Source organism: Rhinatrema bivittatum, chromosome 4 (assembly GCF_901001135.1).
Source record: "Rhinatrema bivittatum chromosome 4, aRhiBiv1.1, whole genome shotgun sequence".
In the NCBI taxonomy this organism is placed as follows: domain Eukaryota; kingdom Metazoa; phylum Chordata; class Amphibia; order Gymnophiona; family Rhinatrematidae; genus Rhinatrema; species Rhinatrema bivittatum.
The window spans coordinates 448,141,218-448,160,587 of record NC_042618.1 but is presented as its reverse complement, the minus strand read 5'-3'; the positions used below and the strand labels follow the sequence as shown (position 1 = coordinate 448,160,587).

The 19,370-nt window shown below is 42.7% G+C and overlaps 1 long non-coding RNA gene across 1 annotated transcript in view; it reads left to right on the top strand.

The window, feature by feature from the left end:
• Positions 1–19,370, top strand: part of LOC115089575 — an 87,080-nt gene that overhangs the window by 25,429 nt on the left and 42,281 nt on the right. Inside the window, exon 3 of the long non-coding RNA XR_003856175.1 lies at positions 2,065–2,241. This is a non-coding gene — a long non-coding RNA (uncharacterized LOC115089575). The remainder of the gene's footprint in view (positions 1–2,064; positions 2,242–19,370) is intronic.

Genomic DNA, 19,370 nt, shown 5'->3' with positions numbered 1-19,370 from the left:
TCTCCAAAAAGCTACAAAAGAAAAAAGAGAAAGCGAGAGCCAGGAAAGAATATCCATACCAAATTACCGGTATCTCATTATGATCATTCTGGAATAAATCTGTGCAGCAGTCTCATTTTAAGATGCAGTACAAACACAAATGCTTTCAGTAGTGTATTGTATTAACAGCAAAATATTAGAAGACTTGTTTTGGGTCTCATGAAGTACTTACCCGTGCATCAGTTTTTAACAGACTTTTGAAGCTGCTTCTCTTCCCTCAAGCACTGCTAATTAAGGCACACAGTTGAGCCAGCTGGACATGATTCTTCATTTCTAATAGCCACCTAATGGTTGAGTAACACATAGTTCTCTAGTCACACAGATTCACAACGCTTGCAGTGTTTTCCGTGTGTATGTGAAGGGAGGCGTGGGTGTGAGCCCTTTATGCTGCGACAAACGCACCCTGTAGCAGGACAGACTGGAGCTTCACCTATTTCAGCTGCATCCCCCACAGGTTGAGCCCTTGGGTTCTGGCGGCCGGCAGGACTTAGGTGGTTCCTGTTATTTCAGGTAATATATACATTCCCTAGGGCAGTGGCTAGAGCAAAAGTCTAGTGATATGCCGAGGTCAGGGCAGGCAGCAGTCCAACGGAGTCAGAGATAGGCTAAGGTCAGGGAAGGCGGCAGACAAGGGTGGTCTGGTCCAGAAGCCAGGCAATAGTGGTCAGGCCCATGCAAGAGGTGAGATCCAGAAGTCAGGCCAAGGGTGGATGAGGACACACAGAAGACATTAGATGAGATGGGCAATACAAGGTAAGACTGAAGAAGGAAGGTTGAGACAAGGCTGGATGAGGCAAGGTTGCATGGAGAATCAGGAACGCAGGACACAAGAACCAGGAACTCAAAGGCAACACGTACTGCTAAGGCAGGAGACCTGTTGCTTTGGCGAGGTAGTATTTGTCTCAGTAAGAAATAGCGATTCATCAAGTAAATAAACAAAACTAAATTAAACTACTGCGAGGATAGTCAGTCTGACATCATCGGAGAGTTCCGCTCAGCGTTTCCCATCATGGGGCCTATATAATATGTACATATGTGCATGCATGCACCTAAGGGGTGGCGGTGGAAGCGGCAGATGGCAGGAACTCAGGTCATGCTGGGCGGCATTTGGAGCAGGAGGCCATGTATTGACTGTGGGACAGGTCTGGCCATGTCAGGGGTGATTGAGGTGGCTCGCATGCCCTTCCTGTGAGCCACCAAATGTAACAGTTTATCAACAGAAGTACTGGCATTCTCTCCGTGATCAGTAATTACCACAGAAGAATATCAAATCATCAGCCAATTACACTTATACTTCTAGAACAATGTTTCCCAACCCTCTCCTGCAGGCACACCTAGCCTGTCGGGTTTTCAGGGTTGCTACAATGAATATGCATGAGATATATTTTCATATACTAGGTCTCCAAGGTATGCAAATCTATCTCATGCATAGTCTTTACAGATATCCTGAAAACTTGATTGGTTGTGCCTCCAGGACTGGTTTAGGAGTTACTGTTCTAGAGTAACTGTGGTAAGACGGAAGGTTCTTCTTTATTAAACATCTTTGAGAAATCTTTGCATGATGGCATTCACTTTTTCCTAAATTTGAAATCTAGGACTACTTGTCTCTTTTGTTATCACATATATGTTGCTCAAGATTCATCATAAAATAACTTGGCTACAGTATTTATGTTCTAATTTAGGCTGTAGTCACCAGCAGCTAGGATGAATGTGAACGGTCCCTAAAAAACAAAATATTTAACCTAAGCAGACACATTCAAGAGAGTTCTTCAATTCTTTGATATTATTTCCAATTACTTTTCTGTACATAGAGAAGAAATTCAAAACTATGACTCAGGCTTACCCAGCCTTGACTGTCATCATCGCTGGGGCCCATTACATTCTTTGGTCTGAATGTCAGTTTGCAGCTGACTCATGAGGGTAGCCGGGAAGTTGTAAGATGGATCCCCTCTGAGTGCATGTGTTTCTCTTATCTCTGAGGTGTATGATCTTAGGCCTTTGCCTTATGGATTTTATGTGTTTCAGAGAGCAGGAGTGGGCACCCTAAGTCCAAATGTATGCTGAGACAGCCATGATTGGAGATCTGTCCATGAAAGATTCAGTGAAGCAGATGCATGAAGATTCAGGTCCCTTGCTGGTGACATGCACATTGATGACCCAGCCACATCTGTAGAGTTTGGAAGAAGAAAGTGCAGCTGTGAAGTAAGTCAATAGGGGATTTCTGAAACTTATAGTCTCCATTGCATTCACTAAGCATGAGAGAGGCTCAAACCCCTCAGACATCCAAGCCAGTGTCTGTAGAGGACCTTACCTTCGCTTTGGTGAGTGTGGAAGGAATATTGGTGGGATGTCTGACCCAGCTTTGTGTTTGTAATTTACTAGTTGTTACCAAATTTGAAGAACAGGAGCACAAGCTGGAACAGCATACCTCCCCAATAAGTTCAATCTCTTCTCAGAATTCCCTGTTTCAGGGTGTCAAGATTGCTCTGGTTAACGAGAACTTCAAGGTAGAGTTAAAATTTGAGAACATTTTCCAGCTATAAGAATTAGAGGTTATTAAACTTGCCTAAATTGAAACTTGTCAAGAAATACTTTCTTAAGATATTGAAATTTTCACCTTAGCATTTACAGCCTTTTAAGTAAAGTTTACTTCTTGCCTATATCAGAGAAAAATGGCAGCTAAAGAGGGTGAAATTAAACCATTTGTGTCAATGGAGAGTCTGGATGTCTTCACTTTGCTTGAGTCCTCTCATGGTGAAGTTCTTCCTTGGTAGGGGAATATTAATTGTGGTGTTTGCCTTAGAAACACTGTGTACTATGCTTACATTTTTATGGATTTTTATGGATTTTAAAGTGGAATCCACCTAGAGCTGATGACAGTAGCTCTACTCCCAAAATTGTTCCTTGTTGTTCTATGCTCAGAGAGTGAACATTTCGCCTAACCTGGCTAGGACAACTCAAAAGTAGGGATGTGCAATCGTTTTTCCCGAATTAGGCAATGTCAATGAAATTGCCTATTTCGGAATGGTTTGGGAGAACCGAAAAACAATTGATTTTTTCCGAAATTTTGGAAAAATATCATTTTTGAATTAGTGTGCTCACTAACACAAAAATCGGGACCCCCGAAAAAAAAGACCCCGAACCACGGGAAAAATGATATTCTCGTGGGGAGGGGGGGGGCCCGAAACGAAGCCTGACACGAAATTTTTACCCGAAGCACATCTCTACTCAAAAGACTAAGGGGAAATAAATATCTGTCATTCAAAAGCCAGGGCTAGGTGCTGCATTCTTTTAAAAATTTCCTTGCAAATGTATCATTGTTTATAAGGATAAGATTTTTTCTTAGGGAGAAAGCACCTGGCTAGGGCTCCTTTTCAGATGGTGGACTTCTGATTGAAGTGGGCTTGCGGTATACATCATGGGATCCAAAATAATTTTGGTTCAGGCATTATGTATTGATGTAGATGCTTTCTCTTGTTTGTTTTGCCTTTGTCCCCTTATAGGGGACTAGAGTTCACTGTATGCTTAAAAATATTTTTTTCTATTACTGATGTGGTTTCTTATGTTTATTTGATAGGGGAACATCTATAACATTTCCTCAATACATATATTTTAATCTGTATTCTGAAAATTTGAAGAAATAAAAATGAAAAAAAAAAACCCAAACAGAATTATAAGTAGCTGATGTTTCCATGTTCTTCTGCTCACAAGTTCCATGACAAATAGAAGATTAGCATTCTTTCCTCTCTGAAATGTTTTTCTTCAAAGTTGCAAAGTGTTAATGTACGTGGTGCATTTTCACACCTTAGAGCAAGGGTTAGCAATGATTTTTTGGACACTGGTTCAGTGCTGACTCAGAGGGGAAGAGTGCCCCCTAATGCTAATGCCTTGCTCCGTTTCCCCAAGCTCCTTCCATCCCCTCTGTTCCTATTGCAGAGGCTGGAGCAGCGACACAGGCACCTGTGGCAATCTCAGGAGGCAGAAGAATGGTTCCCATTGGCTCGGTAGATCCCTGAGACAGTGACAGGAGGGAGGGTCCTCAAAATTCCAGGAGTAAGGATCCTCGGCACCAGTGGGAGAACAGCACCTTGGAACTGGTAGTAGTGGGTGGATGCAGCAGCACCAGCAGGTGTGGATACTGTGGAGGAAGGAGGTCAACAGTAGCAGAGGCAGGAGAGCAGATCCTTGGGGAGGTACAGTATTGGAAGAGTAGATCCCCATGGCAGCAAGGAGAGAGCAGGCCCCCAAAGATCTATCAGAAATGGGAGAGCAGGTCCCGATAGCAGCAGTGGCAGACAGGAAAGCAACCATGGCAGCATCAGAAGAATAGATCTTGGCGCAGTGGTGGGAGGATGAATCATAGCTGTGAAAATAGTATGCTCTTTGGATATATGCAAAGATGACAAAGCAGGTTCTTACAGCAGCAGCAGGACCCAGAGTAGCAGTTCCAGTGGCAGCGTACTACAGACCAGGCATCATGGGGACAGAACACATAAGCTTCCATCGTAGCAGCCTAGCAATGACAGTAGCGCGGGGGTAAGATGTTACCACAATCCGGGCTGAAGAAAAGCTACAATTTAAGGTATGGGGAGTGGAAGGGAAATGGTTGGGGTGGGCAGTAGGAAGAGGGGGGGGGGGGGGGTCTGGGGAGAACCACATTGAAATGGGAAGCTTTGGGGAGGGGGAGGTAGGCTCAGCTCTGCAGGGCAGAGCCTGTGGGGCTCAGGTGGGAGGGAAGCACGGGACTGGTTTGGCCCTGTGGGATGTGTTTCTTTTTTTTTAACAGGCTTGCCAGGATATGGTCAGCTAAGTGTAAAGTTATCCAGCCACATAAGGCTGAATAACTTTATTCAAATGTGATAGAGTAATGCAGGTTTTTTTCTGTGCATGAGAGAGAGAGAGAGAGAGAGAGAGAGAGAGAACACCTCTGTAGGGACCACTTTTTCACTCTACTATTTATACCACTGTAAGAGGGGGCACTATTAACTCGGAGTGAGGTTTGGGGAGTGGAGTAAGTTTTGGGGGGCAGTTTTACATAAACAGTCAGAAGTACGAACAGCAAAGTTGACATCAACGAATATTTTCAGTCATTTGGAGTGATGAAAGGTAAAAGAGGAGTTGATTTGTACAATATACTTTCCACGTAGCTTGATGCACTCTCTACCTAACTACAATCTCTCTCTCTCCCCTGCCCAAAATGCAATGTGAAAAATAACACAGGTGTGTTGCAGAAATTACTGATGTGGTAGCAGGGAAATTAGCCTAACCATGCCCCCTTTTTTAATTGTGGGTGCTATTTCCGCTATATTTATAGCATTTTGATGAATCTAGGGCTTAGCCAGTTGTAGTTGAAAATTGGCTGAATTAGCCGGATAACTTTGTCATGCCCCAGAACATCCCATTTTTATTCGGCTAAGTTATAGCCAGATAATGATTTATCCAGCTATAACGTAGCCAGAATACTGGCTGAATATCCCAAAACTTGCCATTTAGATTGAGGTCAATATTCAAAAGCATTTAGCTGGCTAACTCATAGGTTAGTCAGCTAAATTAATATTTGGGCACATATCTGGCTAAATTCTAGCTGACTAATGAGTTAGAGTTTAGCTGGATAAGTTGCATAACTAGGAGGAGTTGAGTTAGCCGGGTATATTAACCAGCTAGATACGATATTCAGAGTTAGCTGGATGACTTAGGCCTGGATTTATCAAAATGCACTAAATATTGCATGTGATAGGAAAAGGTGTGTTTTATGGTAATAGGCAGTTGGGGAACAGAGAGACAGACAGACAGACAGAGAGAGACTAGCTATAATGCCCTCACACTAGATAGGTATTTATATCTCTATGGGAGGCCCACCTAGTAACTCGAGGTGAGGGTTAGGTATTAGTGTAGGGGTTAGGGGCCACTTTGACATTAAAAGTGAGATGTACGAACAGAACAGTGCTCTCTTGTGAAGATTTGATGACCTTCGGAGTGAGGAAACTCACCCAAAGATGAGATTTGTGCAGTGTTCTCTCAGCCTAGCTTGATGGACTCTCTACTCGGGCAGATTAGAAGGAGAGAGAGAAAAGCAAGGTGTGTCTTATGACATCAGCTCAACCCCCTTGTCCAATCACAAAGCAGTAAGCGCTAAAACGAGGGAATCATTGTAATGCTATCTTATTTTACCAAAACATTTCTTGCATTAGTTCAATACACACAACAAAGAGGGGCAGCTCAAGGGAATCTGCTGCCTGAGGCCAGGGATGAGAAGGCGCCCCCATCCCCACACAAAGCATGGGACAGGTCAAATCATCAAGAGGGGGTAAGGGGGCTGGGGTCTCTCTATAGTCTGGTCATTTCGGGATTTGAAATGCCACGGAAGGAGGAAAGCAGGGGCCAGAGTGCCCAGAGGAGCAGCAGAGTATCTGGGATAATTCAGTATTTTGAGGAAGCTGGCGACCCTGCCACACTTCCAGGAGCCCCACCACCTGTCTCCCAGGTTTCCCCAGCATTTTCCCCTGGAGAAGTGGGGGGGGGGGGTGAATGACAGGGGTCTGTGTGTGGCAAATTCTCTACCGGCCTAGTGCAAGGGTATCAGGAGCTCTAGGAAAACCTTCGAGTCTTGCATTCTCCCTCTTCATCCCAGCCCTCACCACACACAATAAAAATGTATGCATTTATAATAACAAACACCAAAAAGTGCAGAGAAGACTCGTATAGTCCGTTTATAATTTTCAAAAAGCAATATTTCTTTATTGTTTCACTTGTGGCAGCTCCACTGTAACTGTAGTCATAATAATGTTAACAGGGTCCCCCGACACGGACCCGTGTTTCGCCGAGGCTGCGTCGGGAGGGGCACGTAGTTAAAGATCACAATTTCTACAAAAGAACATCAAGGGACTATGTTAAAATAAGACCCTAAAGCCGTGACAGCAAATAATATACAATTTAGTTTCAACATACCTTTCAGAATTTTTCAAAACAGTGTGGCAGGGAGCGCGTACATTAGTTACACAAAAGCATATTTAAAGGTCTCAAAAAGGCGCCAAAATTACGGACCCAACAGCTGAGCAGGAGAACTACCCAATCAGAAAACAGGACCTGAGAGCCAATCAAAATTAAGTAAAATAAAACCATTCAATCTCTTTATTGAGACAAAACGGAGCAACAGTATTCAAAGTATAGATTTATTTATTTATTTGAGTTTTTTTCTATACCGGCATTTGCGAAGGGGATCGCATCATGCCGGTTTACAATTAACAGGGTGTGACAACAGAGAATAATAATAACATTAACAAGTGCAAAAAAGAAAAACATAGCAGTTACAATAAAACAGGGACGAGATATAACTTGGAATAGTGAAGCGGTGATAGTGGTTAAAAGAGAATAAAGAAACCTGCCAACATGGCAAAGTTATTGGTTACCTTGTTGGGTAATCAGAATTGCTTAAGGAGAATTAGGGATTCAGATTGGTGTCTGGAAAGGCTTTCATAAATAACCAGGTTTTAAGTCTTTAAAAAAAGATCCATTTTTGTTCTTTATGGATGAGGTATTCTGAGTGATTGCCTCCTCTACTTGGAAATGATACATCTTCTAAGACAAAGAAAAAAAGGTCTGATGTAGTGTTGAAAATTGAGACCAATGTTCTACTAACAGTGCATTTTCCCGGGTGTGTGTTAAATTCGACCTGTGTTCAAAAATCCTAGTTTTTATACGTCTGCTAGTTTTCCCTACATATAGTTTATCACATGTGCATTTTATGATGTAAATAACTCCTTGAGACTTACAATCCGAATCACAACGTAACTGGTATCATTTACCCGATATAGGATGTGTGAAAAAAGATATGACATCCGTGTGTGAACAAACTGAACAATGCCCACAAGGTCTATGGGTGCCAATGGTCATAGCTAAAGGAGGACTTCTGTTGATATCTGAATGTGTCAAAAGATCTCTTAAATTTCTGCCCCTTCGAAAAGTAAACCACAACCCACCTTGGAAAGAGTGCTGAAGAGACAAAGCCTGCCAGTGTTTTCGGATATTCTGAGAAATTACACTGCTTAATGGAGAAAAAGGGAGAATATAATTTATACAAGTGTCAGTCTGATTTCTTGCTGGGAGAAACAGTAAGTCACGATTAATAAAGAGAGCCCGTTTAAAAGCAAATTTCAAAACTTTGCTTGGGTACCCTCTCAACTTGAACAGGGCTGTCATCTCCTTAGCTTTAGCTATAAAATCCATCTTTGAGGAACATAGCCGATGTAGGCACATGAATGGCCCCCTCGGTATGTTGTTTTTAAGAGCTCTGGGGTGACAACTGTCAAAACTCAGTAGAGTGTTGCGGTCAGTAGCTTTTCTAAATATTGAGGTGGAAAATGTACAATCATCAAGGGAGACTAGAAGATCCAGGAATGCTATCTGATGTGAGTGTAAATTATTTTATTACTAAACTGAAAGACTTAGAAGTCCCTCAGGGTCCATGCCTGTTAACGTTGGATATTGATTCACTATATTCGAACATCCCACAAGAGGAGGCTTTAAGGATTGTAGAGAAAATTTTGAATTCACGCCAGAACCCCGTGAGGGTTCCCACCTCTTTTCTAATGCAGTTAACTTCACTTGCTTTACCCTCGCAATTACTTTCGGTTTCAGGAAGTTTTTTACCAGCAAATAAAAGGCACGGCTATGGGGGCGACGATGGCCCCGGGTCTAGCCTGTTTATAACAAAATGGAATCTTTCCCCAAAAATGGAGTTGTTCCTTGCAGTGGGTCACTGTCATTCCCTTCCTCGCCGAGGTTATGGAGGGCAGATCTTCCCTTTTCCCTGGGTGTCCCAGGCACAGGGGTTCCCCAATCCCCGTACCAAAGAAAGGCCCAGATGTCTCACAAGGCTCCTACCATGAAAAATCTCAAAACCATCAAAAGCATCCCAGAGGGATCTCCCAACCAGCTAATAAATAGACTGGAAGGAGAAACCCTCCCGACCCCGGTCAGGACCAACAGACTGGGTTAGTCTGCCTTTCTTTACTGACTGGGCCTGCAAAACAACAAAAGGTAAACTCCTAACACTCTGTACTCTGTACTCTGTGCTAACAGAAAGGGACTGCCTCCCGAGCTCCCAAGAGCTGAGACAGGGACTCAGCCAGGCCTTAATGGTGTCGTGACCATAGGGTCCTTCACATACAATATAAAGTGAATTGTAAAAATCAGACACGTTTCAAAATTGGGAGATGGGCGCACATCTAGAGCATACGCATACACATCTAGAGCATACGCATACACATCTAGAGCATACGCATGCATCTAGAGCATACGCATACACATCTAGAGCATACACATGCATCTAGAGCATACGCATACACATCTAGAGCATACGCATGCATCTAGAGCATACGCATACACATCTAGAGCATACACATGCATCTAGAGCATACGCATACACATCTAGAGCATACGCATGTCCACTCGATTGTAAAAACCACCCAAATAAGCACATAAGTACTGATACGCGAATATCTTCATCAGGAAAGAAAGGGGCGGGATGTAGTTGGGGACATAGGGGTTCAGGGGCAGAGCCAAGAGATGTGCGCTTGTAGCCATGGGCCTGATCCTGTGTCCAGGTCCATTTCAGCGCAACTTTACTTCTGCTATAGCTGAGGAGAAAGTCAGAATAAAACGATTTCTAGCCACATATGAACTGATTGAGGGGTCTGGGTTAACTGGGGGGAGTGCGGGCTAAAGAACCAGGGAGGTCTTGAGCACCTAGCTGTAGACTGGGCAAACTGGTGGACAAACTGGTGAAACCGGTCATGGCCTGGACGTGTGCCTGTTCTAAAATTCCCTCATTTGTGTGCCTCAAAGTTGGCAATTCCCTACTGTGTGCATGCACGTTTAAAATTAAGAGCACACATACACGTTCCTGGGCTACTGTATGACCTGTGCGTGTACTCGCGTGCATGATATAAAATTTCAGCGCATCTGGGCGTGTGCTCCTCCCCTTGAAACAGCCCCACACACACACACACACACACACCTGATTGAAGGAAGAAAGGAAGGAAAGCAATTTTATGCGCACAAATTTGCTATTTACCCATATAAATTGCTTTGAAAATTGTCTTTTCCCATGCGTGCCATGGTGGAGGAGAGAAAAAAATGCAAATAAAATAAAAAAATAAAACTAAAGTTAAAGTTATTTAAAAAAGACAAGAAATATATGAAACTGAGGCGCAGCCAGAAAACGGGAACTATCCTTGTATTTTAGGACTTTCCAGGGGGCCTGCAGATGAGTCGGATTGTTTATCCCATGGAAGTTGAAGTGGAGTCATCTCTGCGGCTATTTTTGGAGTCCTCCCTCTGCTTTAGCCCCGCCCTTTTGTGGCCTTTGTCTCAGGGATATAAATTTCCACCTGAGCATGCGATCGGGGGTCCTACAGCTTCCCTGGTAGATTGTACCCTAGGAGAATGAAGGGCAGGGGCCTGGCGTTTTGGAAGATTGTTAAGTTTTTGGACTTTGTGGGCCAGCCCCTGAGAGAAGGGGCAAGCAAGCCCCTGGCATTTTGAAGGACTGAGTGCTAGAGGCTTTCCTATCCTTGCGCCCAGCAGACAGCAGCAGAGAAGGCCTGGCCATTTGTTGCTGTTTGAAGGGAGGCTACTGGATTTTACCTTTTTGGAGAGTTTTTTGAGCAAGGGGATTCTGACATCTCAGCCCTTGACTTATGCTGGTTGCTACCCAGGGGAAGGTAATATTGGAGGCAGACACTGGTTCAGTTGGGAGAAGAACAATTTGGAGATGAACTATGGACAGAGAGACTATTGCTTTTTTTTTGATCGTGATTTTTCCTGATGTTAATTTTCCATTTTTCCATACCGGCCTGGCTCTTAATTTTCAAACTTTGCGCAAATTTGAACCCCATTCTTAAACTCCGTGATTTATTGCTACCGGCATCCTGACTGGAAAGATTCCCCACCCGGGAGCACCACTAATCAGTGGCAAGGAAGAGCAGGGTGAGTGTGGTTTTTGCACGACCGGATCCACGACTGCACCAGGGGGCCCAGGAGGTAGAAACATCCCCCACCGGGAAGGTCTCTTGTGAGCTGTGTGTGAGAATAGGAGCGATCTGGGACATAGAAGAGCTGCCTGAGAAACCTTGTGACCCTCTAAGTTCGATGCACCCCCTATGAAGGTGGGTTATAGTGGCTTGTTATGAATATTCAGAAGCCCACTGTGGGGGTGGGTGGGAGGGAAGGGGTATCTTGTCTTTATCATAAGTCTTTCCTTCTGTAAACATCCTTGGGAGCTGGGCTAGTGCAAGCATATTTAGCACCCTAGGTGAACCTTGGCTTATTCATCCCCTCCCCACAACTTAACGAATAGTGGCAGTGGCTCCCTTCTCTGACAGTATTGGCTCTGGTACAGCATCTCGCTAGATCTCGTACTGGCAGGATTTTTCCGCCCCCAACATCTTGGCGCCCTAGGCGATCACCCAGTTTGCCTAATGCTTGAGAGGCAGTGTTTTATTCGTATTATTCACACCCGTTCATACTTACTTCCATAAGCAGGTTTTGTATTTTTCTTTTATCATCCGTAAAAGTTAAAATGCAGAACTGGGGGAATTCAGCAGGAAAGTTGCCGCTCTTGATGATCAATTGATAGCTGGCTGCACCTTATCCCCCCCTCAAATAAAGGAAACAAACCTTCAGATTTTACACGGTTCTGAGTACAGCTAACTCAAAGCATGAGTGAATGGCATGGGAAGCCTTTCAGCTACCGCATGTGAGATGGAGCCCAGAATTACGCACCCACCAGCAGAACGTGTGGGGACGGCCTCCTCCACATATACACAGATCCTGCTGCTTTGGAAACAGAAATAGTAAAAATATTCTGTTTAGTATTTGCTGATGCCGGTTACCCATAAACAAATCTGTGACAAGACAGAGTGAATTCTTTGTTATATAACGAGACCACTCTAGTTTATTCCAGTGAAATGCTGTTGCTAGGAGCCAAATCAGGAAAATAGAAAACAGCTTGAAGGGTTTCCTGAAGCTTCCCTGAATATTTCAATTAATGCTCATTAATTATTTCTTTCGAATAGAAAAGCTTACCCTGTTCTTTAATAGAGAATCGTAAATGGGCATTAGAAGAGAATCACCTGTAATTTGGAACCGTTTTCACCCACACTAGATGCTACATCACCCACAAAATCCTATCCCGCCCTCAGCAGGTCTGGCAGAAGCACTAGAGGCAGCGTGTGTGGACCCTGGTGAAAGACCTGCGCTATGTGAGCTTGGCAAATGCACCTCTGCTGTTAAAACACGCGGCTGAAAAAAACCCCCCAAAAGGTCCATATTCAAATCAGTTTGTCCGGTTAAGTTCGGGATTTAGCCGGAAAAACCACAGGCTTTAAATTCCCAGCTGTGTCCACCGATCCCTGGCTTATCCAGCTAAGCTTTTCCGGGGGCATTCCAGAGCAGGGATGATGTCATCAGATAACATATTCGGATAACGCTGATATATATAGCATTTTCCAGATCAGTCCAGTTGTGCATCAGAGCAGTCGTAAAGTTATCCAGATAAATTAACGTTGTCTGGGTATATTCAGTGGCGCATCCATATCACTGAAATGTCCTATCTAAGTTATCTGGATAAGTTTATCCAAACAACTTAAATGGACTGCTGATTACTGAATATTAGCCTCTGCGTTTCCTTAGGATTTCAGCTTTCCATCCCATCAGTGTCACTTATGGCCCTGTCCACTAAAGCTTTTTTCCCAATTGTGTGTCTACGGGATAAAAGGCTACGGGCCTATTTACTAAGCTGCGCTAGTGCGTAAATCCGCAGTAAATGCCATTTACTGCATGTTTATTATGTATTTAACATACTTATTTATTTATTTATTTATTGCTTTTATATACCGACATTCGTTGGCGTACATCACATCGGTTCACATCAAAACAAATGGAATAGTATGACTAGAGGTCAAACTAATTTACATTAAAACATTGTAACATTGTTCACATTAACATTGTAACTTAACATTGTAACTTACTTGTATCCTGCAAATTCCAAAAACAAATTGATCAATTCAGGTAACAATGCAAACATTCATAAATATTAAACAAGCAGGCATTCTCATAAATGATCAAAAACTTTTCAAAAAAAGCTTAAAAACATGGCTTTTCAAAAAGGCTTTTCAAAGTGAGAATGGGAAATAGGTGGTACTAAGAAACAAGAAAAGGACTTATACACACAGGCAAAAGTCACCTGAGAACATATGTGTGTTTTTATTTTTATTTTATCACACTTAAGTATTAAATTAAAGAATTATAGTATACCGCATCTACAGTTAGCTCATAAAGAGAACTTTAATACACTTTACATATAGCTTATAATATCGAATCATGTATCTGAACAACTACGGCACCCTCTGGTTAAAGTAAAATCCATTTTGAACTTATTTATGTGCCTATTTGTAAACCGTTGTGATGGTATATCACTAAAACCCACTCAATTCGGTTTTAGAAAAGCCTCAAGCACCGAATCCCTTCTCATCTCACTGACTGACTACATTATTTTGGGCCTCGATAAAGGACAGGCCTTCCTACTGATCTTATTGGATCTATCGGCAGCGTTCGATACTGTGAACCATGCCATATTACTAAATCAACTAGCGAACATCGGTATTGCAGGATCAGCACTAACATGGTTTAAAACATTCCTAGAAAACAGAGGTTTCAAAGTTAAAATTCACAACAAAGAATCCTCCAGATACCCATCATCACAAGGAGTTCCTCAGGGTTCCTCTCTCTCACCAACACTTTTCAACTTATACCTTCTCCCGCTTTGCCAACTGCTAAACAAATTGAACCTAAAACACTTCATATTTGCCGACGACGTCCAGATTGTGATCCCTATCAAAGAATCCATCACTAAAGCGCTAGAACTTTGGGAAAATTGCTTACAAGAAATTAACGAGCTCTTATCCAGCTTAAATCTAATCCTAAACCAATCAAAAAGTGAATTCATTCTAATCTCTCCAGATAACTGCAAAATCACTACAAATCCGCCAGCCAACTTGCAAACCTCAAAAGTAAGAGATTTAGGAGTCTCCATAGACAACAGGCTAAATTTGAAATCGTTTATCAACCAAACAACCAAAGACTGCTTCCACAAACTGCACGTATTAAAAAGAATAAAACCCCTATTTCACTTCCATGATTATAGAACAGTGCTCCAAGCAATAATATTTGCGAAAATTGATTACTGCAACTCCATCCTACTAGGCATCCCATCATCTCATACTAAACCGCTCCAAATGATACAGAACACCGCAGCAAGAATTCTAACAAACAAAAGAAGAAGAGATCACATTACACCAGTCCTTAAAGACCTACACTGGTTACCAATCCACTACAGAATAATTCATAAATCCCTCACCACAATCTACAAGAATATTCATGGACTGGCTCCACTCCATCTACAAATAGCTCTTAAAAAACACTCCTCCAACAGACCCATCAGAGAAGCATATAGAGAATATCTACAGGTACCACACAACAATACCACCCAACATATAACATTGAGAGATCGGGCCTTCTCCACAGCAGGTCCCCCACTGTGGAACTCCATCCCCCTAGAACTAAGACAGGAACCATGTCTTCAAACCTTCAGGAAAAGACTGAAAACATGGCTGTTCATGAAAGCATTTCCGGACCCTTAAAGATTCACTACCATCAAATGCAGCATTACTGATCATTTCCTATTAAACTGAAACAGTCTCTATCTACCAATCATTACAATGTTTTACTTCTCGTTAAACTGTTTATCTTTCCTCTAACTCTAATCCCAGTTAGAATGACCCCGTTTTATTGTAACTTTTTTCTTCCATGCACTTGTTTTACTTTTTAATGTATACTCTTATGTTATTAGTTATTTACGTTATAATGTATTTCTCACCCCTTGTTTTATGTAAACCGACATGATACGAACTCCGTGAATGCCGGTATAGAAAAATACAAATAAATAAATAAATAAAATAAATAAACGACGGTATAGAAAAGTTTTTAAATAAATAAATAAATACAATTCAAAATTCAAACATCATAAACATTTAAAAAATTATAGAGCTTTGAGTTGTTTTCTAAAGAATTTATTGTCCTTGAAAGCTGTGGCTGTCAAGGGCAATTCATTCCAAAGCACAGGCCCAATTTGAAAGAAGGCTCGCCACTTAGAGGGTGTACTAAAAATGTTAGCGCAGAAATAATGCACGGGCTGTGCAATTTCCGTCCATTGTTTCCTGGCCCAGCACGATGCGGGTATGGAAATAAGTTTCATTGCATGCAAATTCATGCACAGCAGCTCATTCCTATGCTAACCGATAATATGGCTTGCATTAAATGTTACAAGCCACATTATTTGTTGAGAGTCAGCTATACCTCAAGATGTCCCTTTTCCCCTTTCACACCTAGAGTCAGTTTGTGCCATTTTGAAGAATGGCATCAGTAAAGCAGCAGAGTGTGGGATCCCACCTGCCCCCACTAGGACGTCAGGATTTCAAGTAGGCTTTGAAGGAGGTAGGTGGACCAAAGGGGGCATCTTATTAATTTTAATTTTTTAACAGGCCGTAATGCACGAGGGAGTCGGAAGAGCAGGGCCCCACTAGACATCCAAGTGTTGGGGAGGAGTCGGCAGCGGCACCGCTGCCGGCAGTAATGTTTCAAACATTATCGCCGGCAGTAGTGCAGGGAATAGCACCGCCTTTTATGGTGGTGCTATGCCTGTGATAGCCTGCAGCCAGCCGCACCGCGGCCGGTGAAATCACACCACCGTGGTGTGATCGGCTGCGGGCTATCACCTGCCCACCCCCTCCTTTCCCCTCCCCCCCTGCCCCCTTAAGCGCAGGCTTCATCATTCCGCACGGAATGATGAATCCTGGCCTAAGGTAGCTTGCTAACTCTGAGTTAGCTGGTCAAGTTAGACTGCTACTTCTCCCTGTTATGCTCCCAGAATGCCCCTTACTTAACAGATTAAATTCTAGCCGGCTAATAAGTTAGCCGGCTAGAATTTAGCTGGATAAGTGCCCAAATATTCATTTAGCTGGCTAACTCAGTTATCCAGCTAAATACTTCTGAATATGGACCTCATAATCTTTTCTGCACTTTAATTACAGACAATATTAATGTTCATACATCATAGACAGACTGGGTAGGACAAATGGTCCTTACCTGCCAACATTTTCCATGTTGCTATGCTATTATCTGACACCTCATTGCCTCCTCCTTGCTCAAAATTTAGATCCTCTTTGCTCTAGATTTGAAAGCATCATCAGATACATTCTATTTTTGAAAGAAAGGAAATAGTGTTTGTGGCTTGTTTTCCTTTTCATGGCTGCTCTGAAAGCAGCCATGAAAAGGAACCATGCCCATTGGTTAATTCCATTTTTTTTTTCATGTTATTTTTATGATTTAGCATTCAGGAAATACAGCTGCAGAAGCACTCAGCGAGACTCCGTCCATCAATGGCTTTTGTCTTCAAAGCAGTGTATTTCAGAAGAAATGATCTGCCACTTACATTTGCATTGCATCGTGCAGTCCCAGCCCTTGGGATGGAAAAGGGGTTTTGTCTTCATCCATTACTCATAGTGCTTCGTTCATTCATAAGTTCTAAACTGAGACTCAACACAGAAAGCTTTAAACTGTAGCAGATCCTTTACTTCCCTGCACTCTTTCGGTGTTGACATAATCCCTTGAAAATAATGAAAGCTTTTGCTGTTAAATCTCAGGGTCTGCAGCGGCATAAAGTTCACTTACGACAAAAGTCCCCAAACCCATGGAAATAACTAAACTGTCTAAATGTGTTCAGGCCATCCAACAATACCTGAAACCAGCATGAAAGATCTGGTTTTTAATCCTCAGACTACAACTACCTTCATGTACTGCTTCAAGTCACCTTCCGACACTTTCCTCACTCTGGGGCCAATGCAATACTGTCCTCTAGTCACTGCTCATGGTTTAACATGCGATTGGACGCGCATCCATAACCCCAATCCAATACGGGGATTAGCGCATCCAAAACACGCGTCCAAATCACCACATAGCTAATAGTGCTCATCACATGTAAATGTATGTAGATGAGGCTATTAGCTAATCCCCGCGATCCAAAAAATTTTACGCTTGGCCAATGTGCTCTTGCAATGCGGCAAATTGTGTGCCAGCCTGGGAATGGCATATGCCATGCTTAAGGGCACATTGAAAAAAAAGAAAAATTAGATTTACCAAAACTAATCTGCGTGTTTGCTGTTTTCAACTTCAACTTTTGCAAAACTACTTGTGGTGTGATTGACTGATGCAGCCAGTCAAGGTCAAGATTGAAGTCTTAATCTGCTAGCTGGCTTTAAGTAGTTTTAATTAAGTCATTTCTCCATTTTGTATATGTGTGACCTTGAAGCTTGCAGACTTCAAATTAAAAGAATGAAGGGCTCTGGGCTGCGAAGTGTTCTGGGCTTCTTATAGTAAAGGAGGAGGGGGGAAAGCTGTGGGCTGTGAAAGGAGAGTATGTAGCTAGCTACCTAGTTACCTAACAGCCCAGAAGCCTGTAATTTGATTAAGCAGTGCTTTGTGTCTGTGTTATCTTACTCTCAAAACAAGCTACGTGCAGACCTTGTCATAAATTGGAGTCTAAGTTATACCTTCTCTCTCTACTAATTTCTGATCATACAGGGCGGATATGGGGGGGGGGGGCTGTGAAGTGAAAACGGTAACAAATGTATGCTTAAATTTCAAGAAAATAGATATAGGGGTAGATTTTATAATGTGTGCACGCACTTCGTGGCATGCACACATGTAACATGCGCTCGCCGGGATTTTATAATCCGTGCGCGTATGTGCGGGCCGCACGCGCAAGAGGGGAGATTTTTGCAGTTTCCACGTGGTGACGCATTATGGCCTTCCCCAGTTCCCTCCCAGTCCGCTGCAATTAAGGAGCAGACTGGGAGGGAACTTCCCTACCCCCCCTACCTATATTCCCTCCCTCTTCCACTCTCCTCTCCTCTCTCTCCTCCCCTCCCCTAAACCCTACCTTATCTTTCCTTTTTTTTTTTTTTGTTGTAGAACTTACTTCAGGGCCCAATTCTTTGGGACAGCGTTCAATGGCACTGTCCCGGCCCCCCACCCAGAACACGCCCCCGGCCTGCCCCTTCGAGGAGGCCCGCACTTGTGCGTGTACTGGACTTTATGCGCATGGCTGGACCCCTTCAAAAATTCGCTCGGAGCGCACAAGGCCCAGCCACATGCATAAAGCCTGGATTTTACGCATGCAGGGCTTTTAAAATCCGGGCGATGTTTTCTATGAATCTTCCCAGCTGGCTTTTTGTTGAAAAGGTTATCCCCTCTTGGCATTAGTGCTACTCCTGAAGTGAACATATGTCCAAAGAGAAAAATGGCTTTTCTTTTATTATTTAATTTCTTTGTGATCTCTCCCCAAATATGGTTATATGGCAACTTTCTCATTATGGTTTGTCGTGATATTTTTTAAATTGGATATAACAAGATTATTTGCTATTTCTGTAACCAAGGTTCTTGAATGTAAATTCAAAATTTCAATACACAAAAGAAAAAAAAAAGTTCTGGAATTCCTTGCTGGAGGATGTGGTAAAGGCAGTTAGCCTAGCTGGGTTTAAAAAAGGTTTGGACAAGTTCCTGGAGGAAAAGTCCATAAGCCTTTATTAATGACTTGGGGAAAGTCATTGCTTATCCCCGGGCATAAGCAGCATGGAATCTACAATTTGGGATCCTGCCATGTATTTGTGACCTGAATTGGCCAGTGTTGAAAACAGGTTACTGGGCTTGATAAACCTTTGGTCTGACCCAAAATGCAGTACTTATGTTCTTGTCCAAATCAAAAAATTAGCACACTGGTATCTGATTATTCTTGCACCTGTTTGCTCACTCGTTGTGTGCCTGGTTGAGTGTCAATACTCAGGCTTTTATGATAAAAGTACAATTATTGTATTTTATTGTTTTACCCACCTCCTTTGATTTAAAATGTTTTTATTCGCCTTCTTGTGTAAATGGTCCTTTGCTTCACCCTTCTTTCTAGTTGAAAAATTGACCCATCAGTTGACAAAAAGTCTTTCCACCATCGAATGGGTTAAAAGGAGCACTCCAGCGCAAAGTGGCCCTTCAGCGACTTTACTAATGCTAATGCAATAAATTTATATTTTGGGGCGGGGGAGGGAGGAAGACAATGTATTTCTTTTCAGATTTATAAACTGCCCCTTTTCATGGGGCTACATGGGGGAAACGGGTTTTACTCTACACATTTCTACTGAGAAACTTTCTAAGCACTTTAT